The sequence below is a fragment of the Elgaria multicarinata genome, chromosome 9, assembly GCF_023053635.1.
Source record: "Elgaria multicarinata webbii isolate HBS135686 ecotype San Diego chromosome 9, rElgMul1.1.pri, whole genome shotgun sequence".
Lineage (NCBI taxonomy): Eukaryota > Metazoa > Chordata > Lepidosauria > Squamata > Anguidae > Elgaria > Elgaria multicarinata.
Window position 1 is genome coordinate 87,967,523 of NC_086179.1, and position 6,000 is coordinate 87,973,522.

A 6,000-nucleotide genomic window follows, 5' to 3' on the forward strand; every position below is an offset into this window, starting at 1 on the left:
ACATTCATGATACTTAATTAATGCATTTAAATTGGTTAATGCATCCCCCAAAAAAACTATTTAGTGTTAAGTTATCTAGTTATTTGAAGTCCCAAGTTTTTGATATTCAGTTACGTTATACACAATTGTTAGAAAAATTCAAAACTGCAAGAAAATGTTTCAAAGTTACTATGTGATGTCACGAGAAAGTACAAAATTGGATTCCAAATTCATTTAAGGCATGATCCTGTGCATATCTATGTTGAAGTAAGCTTCCTTTGAGTTCAATAGGGTTTACTTTCTGATAAATGTGTATAGGCTTGCAGTCTCAATAAACTGAAAGCAGCAGTCAAATCCATCCATATTTTGTGTGACTGTTTGAATCATTAAGGGTGCAATCTTATGCGTATATAGCAAGAAAAAAGCTCTACAACTCCCAGCATGGTTTGCTGGAGAACGCTGGAAGTTGTAGGACTTTTTTCTGTTTAAACATGCATAGGATTGTGCTCTAACTTTTCAGTATGATTTCTCCCTGTCCAAATCGATAGCCACCAGATGTCTCTGTTGTTCACATTTGTGATTTGCTGTTCTGTAATTTCAAAAAGGATGTCCTGTTTCGGTTCTGTTTCTTTGAAGTTCTGTTGGGGATAAATGAGTATCCTTTTACAGCAGTGGTTCTCAAAACTATGGTACCTAGTGTACTTTCAAGAGGTCATTGAGACCACCAGGGAGACCATAGAGGAAAACGTTGGACCTGCCAGAACGTTGGGCCACTCAGCATGTCCTTTACTTCATTTCATTCCCCCTCCATCCTTCTCCAACCAGACAATCAGCAATCCATACCCACTGTGAACATGTTTAGACCTCACTGGGCTGATTTGGGTGTCTGCCCCCTCCCCACATGGGTTTTTCCTAAAACAAAATTGTACTTGTACAACTTTTGGGGTTCTCCCAAGCCTGCTGATGCCTTTTCCTTCTGGATGGATGGTTCCATTCTGGCTGCAAAAGCGACTTCTCTTTTCAACGAAGCAACAGGGCTTTTTGCAAATGCAATACTGCATATTCAAGTTTTTTTAGGTCCTCACTGAGCCATCTCTCAGGTATGGAAATACCAGGGTTTTTTGCCTGGTTATAGGGTTAGCATTACTAGAACAGTTGTGAAACAAACCAAACAACATAGCCCCACTCCTCCATCCACCTTCTCCTTCAGAACAGGAAAAAATAATTGCATTCAGCTGGATACCCAGAAGTAACAGATCTCAACCGACCATCTTATCTCACTCTCTTTTCCCTAAATGAAGAAGGCAGGTGCTGGGGTGACCACATGTCCTGCAGCCATACTGGGCTTTCTTCTACTGCAGTCTTTCTGGGTTTATGATGGGCTCCTTTAGACAGCAAACGTGATTTGGAATTGAAAACTTCCTTTCTTGGCAATGGTCTATATGTTCAGTGAAACAGTGCCACGTAGTGGCTGCAAAACGCCACGTTAATTTTTATTTCAGCATATCTCTGATCTTTTTGAAAGTGGGATGAATGGGGAAAAGTATGGGAGACATCTTGGAGATTGACGACATTGTGTTAAGGACCCGCAAACTTCCGTGAGTGACCAATCAGGAGCGTGCAATAAATCACTTGTGTAGAAAAGCTTAGAGTACTTTGTGGTACTTTAACGACTCACACTTTTATTATGGTCCAAGCTTTCGTCAACTTCAGTCAACTTAATCTGAAAATTGCACGTGAAAGCTATTGGAAGTCTCTCACTTTTCATGCATGCCATCACCCACCCTCAAGACTCATCCTCATTTATTTATTTTATTTATTTATTTAAGTATTTTTAAATAAATCCTCATCCACCCTCAAGACTACTCTGATACACAGTAGAGCAGTTAAGGAGTCATGCAAAGAAGATGTGACTGCATCTTAAACAGATTTGTGAGCTGTCGCAAAGGCCACACAGGAAAGGAGCTGTGGAGCCAAAATGAGGGTGGGAAGCTTTTTAGAAACGAGTATTCAGCGAAACAAATGTTGTAAGTTGGAAGAAGGATGAAGAAGTGATATGATCAAGATGCAGCCTAAACCGCTGCACAGCAAGAGAGACTGAGGATAAATACGACACAAAGATTATTGGTTTAATGGCAGGATGAGTGGCAGAAGTGACAGAAAGGGGCAGTGAGTTTAGACAGCAAGGTTGAGGGGAGTGACAGCATAGCATTTTTCTCCATATCATTTTGACCTCATTTCTTTCTTTCTGCCATGCTAAAGGTGCCCCTTTAGTTAAATTAACATTAGGATTGAAAATCAGGAGATGGCATGGAAACAGTTTCAAGAAATACCAAAGTTCTTGCCTGATCCCTGCTACTTCAGGGGGGTTGCTATAATGCCCACATCTGCTCAGAATGACAGGCTGGTTTTGACTGGCTTGTATTACCGTATTTCTTCGATTGTAAGACGCCATCAATTCTAAGACGCGCACTAATTTCAGTACCACCAACAGAAAAAAAGCTTTGATTCTAAGAATAATAATTGCACCTGCGATTCTAAGACGCACCCTGTTTTTGCTGAAACTCTCCCCACGGCCTGAGTTCGATCCCAGCGGAAGCTGGTTTCAGGCAGCTGGCTCAGGTCGACTCAGCCTTCCATCCTCCCGAGGTCGGTAAAATGAGTACCCAGCTAGCTGGGGGAAAGGTAATAACGGCCGGGGAAGGCAACGGCAAACCACCCCGCTATAAGGCCTGCCAAGAAAACGTCAGCGCAAGCAGGCGTCCCTCTAGGAGTCAGCAATGACTCAAGTGCTTTGCACGAGAGGTTCCTTTCCTTTCCTATATGGGGAAAAAGTGTGTCTTAGAATCTAAGAAATACGGTATATAGCAGAGGTGGGCAGACTGCAGACCACCATGGCCTACAGTCCTTCACCATCAGAAACCCCGCAACGGATAATAATAATAATAATAATAATAATAATAATAATAATAATAATTTATTTCTTATCCGCCTCTCTATCCTGATCAAGGCGGGGAACAACAATAAGTATAAAATACATAAAATATTGATTAAAAACATAGTATACATTGTTAAAAAATCCTAAAAAACATACTAAAAACATACTAAAAGCACCCTAAAATTCTACTGGATAGGCCTGCCGGAAGAGATCACTCTTTATAGCTTTCTTAAATGCTAAAAGACTGTTAAGTTGACGAATCTCCTACAGCAGGTCATTCCTCAGTCTGAGAGCAGCAGAAGAGAAGGTCCTCTGGGTAATTCCTGTCAGCCTAGTTTTGGCTGGCTGAAGGAAGTTCTTCCCAGAGGACCTGAGTGTGCGGGGCGGATTGTACGGGAGAAGGCGATCCCGCAGATAGCCTGGACCCAAACCATATAGGGCTTTAAAAGTGATAACCAATACTTTATACTTTGCCCGGAAACTAATTGGCAGCCAGTGAAGAGATTTTAAAACTGGTGTAATGTGGTCACGCTTAGGTGTCCCAGTGACCAACCTGGCTGCCATATTTTGAACTAGTTGAAGTTTCCGGACTAGGCACAAAGGTAGCCCTATGTAGAGTGCGTTGCAGAAGTCCAGCCTCGAAGATAGTGGCAATGCACATAGGGCATGCATATACAAAGACGTGCATTGCCACCACCTTTGTCGAGGGATTTTTCAGCAATGGGAGAACAGAGAAGCTGCTAGACTAGGCTTTCATGGTGCAGCCATCCTGCCTTGTTTGTAGACGTTCGTAGAAGTCTTCAAGTTGCAACCTTCCTATGTTCTTTCTGCAATGATGGCTTTCGCTGTCTCTTCTCCCACCCACTTTCTTCTTCTCACTTCACCAAACATCCAGTGGCATACGCAAAGCACAAAGCGGGCAACAGCTCTTTACACATGCCGATGAAGATTTTAGCTATGACAGGCACAATGAAAAATTGTTTAAATGAGCTGGAACACCCACATTAGCATCGTCAGGCTTGGTGGTGTGACTACGTAAACTTCCCCAGAGGCAAGGAAGCTTTCATCAATATTCACAGATGCTAAGGGGCATATTCTACACTCCTCAAATACTTCGCCTTTACTGATGATTTAATCCATTCATGTCAATTCCCAGTTAACCTCTCAGATGAGCTACGTTAAATTGACTTGAATCATTTTTGGACTCATTCTGAAAATGAGCGTGACGTTTCGCTGGAAACAAGACAATTTCTAGGGACTACTACTCATTGTTGGTCTTTGATGTGAACAACAAGATTATAACATGTCTGAAGGGCGTTAAACCTGATTTTATTTCAAATGTAAAGTTTCCTCATGTTTATTATTATTGTTGTTAATTTATTTGCACAGCAGGATCTATATCCTTGAGGATGAGACCATCAATGGAAAACCACAGCATTTTCAGTTAATATGTGGGGACATTTTGTGAAGGCTCCATTGCCTCTGCCTACTCCTTGGTTGATTTCCACCCCCTGCTTCTGAGATTTAAATGAATTACCTGGGGGTTGCTTATAAATGTTCAACTATTCATCTTAGTACAGGTAGAGAAGTATGTGGTGCATTTGTTGGTAGGGGGTTAGATGCGTGGCAAACACTATAAATTGCAAAAAAAACCCAACAACAACAACCCATAAGCTAGGACAGGGCCGGCACCAGACTATTTTGCGCCCTAGGCAAGGTGAGCTACTTACACCCCCCCCCAAAAAATGCCAACTTTGATTTTTGAGAACAGATGTTTTGTAGAAAAAATAAAAAGCACAAAACTTGAAACTGCTAAATTTATTTTAAATTGCAAGCATAAGTAATCATCAGGCAGGGTCACTGTAATTCAAGTCAGGCACAATACGGTCTTCTTTTGCAGACTTTGCAGTACTCTCACTTTTCTTGACATCCTCTTTTTCCTCTGTGTGTTTTCCAGAAATATCTCCAATTTGTGAAACTTCTGTCTTAGAGTTTATATCATTTGTAGAAGGAGCACAACATTCAGCTTCCCCAGTGCTAGTTTCATCAAGAGTACAGTCACAATAAACTGGTTATGAACTAACAGTGAAGTATTAGATTTTTCTTTTATTATGTTTTTTCTTAAAATGGCTAATTTGTATAAAATTGTGACCCTTAAAGGTCAGTACTGCGCCCCTCTGAGGTCTGTGCCCTAGGCAGCTGCCTAGTTGGCCTAATGGTAGCGCCGGCCCTGGCTAGGGATAGCAGCCGGAGGCCTGAGGGCCCTCCATCATAGCCTGTGTTCCCAAGTCCTGTCTCATTCTTCCTGTTATGCATCTCAGCTATTTTCATTAAAGCTTAACCATAGGCAAAAGGCTCTTTAAACTTTCCCCCACAGAAAACAGCAAGAGACTCTCTCAAAATCTCCTTTATGTGCCTCAGTTGCTTGCCCCTCTGAATGAGTGAAAAGAAAAATGGGAGTAAACAGCTGAACTGCACGAAGAGAAGAACACTAGCAGAGCCTCTGTTGTTCACAATGGGGCAGAGAAGGTGAAACAGCCTTTTGCAAATATCTTGGCTTGTGTGGGAGTGAGTCAATGAGGGAACCAGTTTTCTTGGCCCTTTAGATCTCATGTATTTATTTAGGGTGCACTCCTATGCACTGCTGACTGAGTTGTAGGACTTTCTTCTATCTAAACATGTGTAGGATTGAACCCATAAAAGCTTTATCTCTGGATTGTTGTTGTCATTGTAGTGTTCTGATGTCACTCCCTGAGATTGAGTGGACTTTCAGACGAGGGGGTGGTGGTTTAAAATCACGTTTCCTTACCATTGCTCTTCCTGGTTCTCTTCCGTGTTTGAAACTAGCACAATTACACGGAGAAGAGAGCAGCGACCACATGGCCTGTACATTTCAATGGGACAGTGCCCTCTAGTGGGCATTTTATAGCACAACCTTTGGTGACTCTAAAATTGAGAAAAGAAGCAGGAGATGTGAAGGAGGCTGACATTGTCAAAAGAACCCACAACCATCTGTGAGTAGTCAGTAATGAGCATGCTATAAAGAAGCTATGAGACCTTCCTGTTATAGGACTGCAATACTA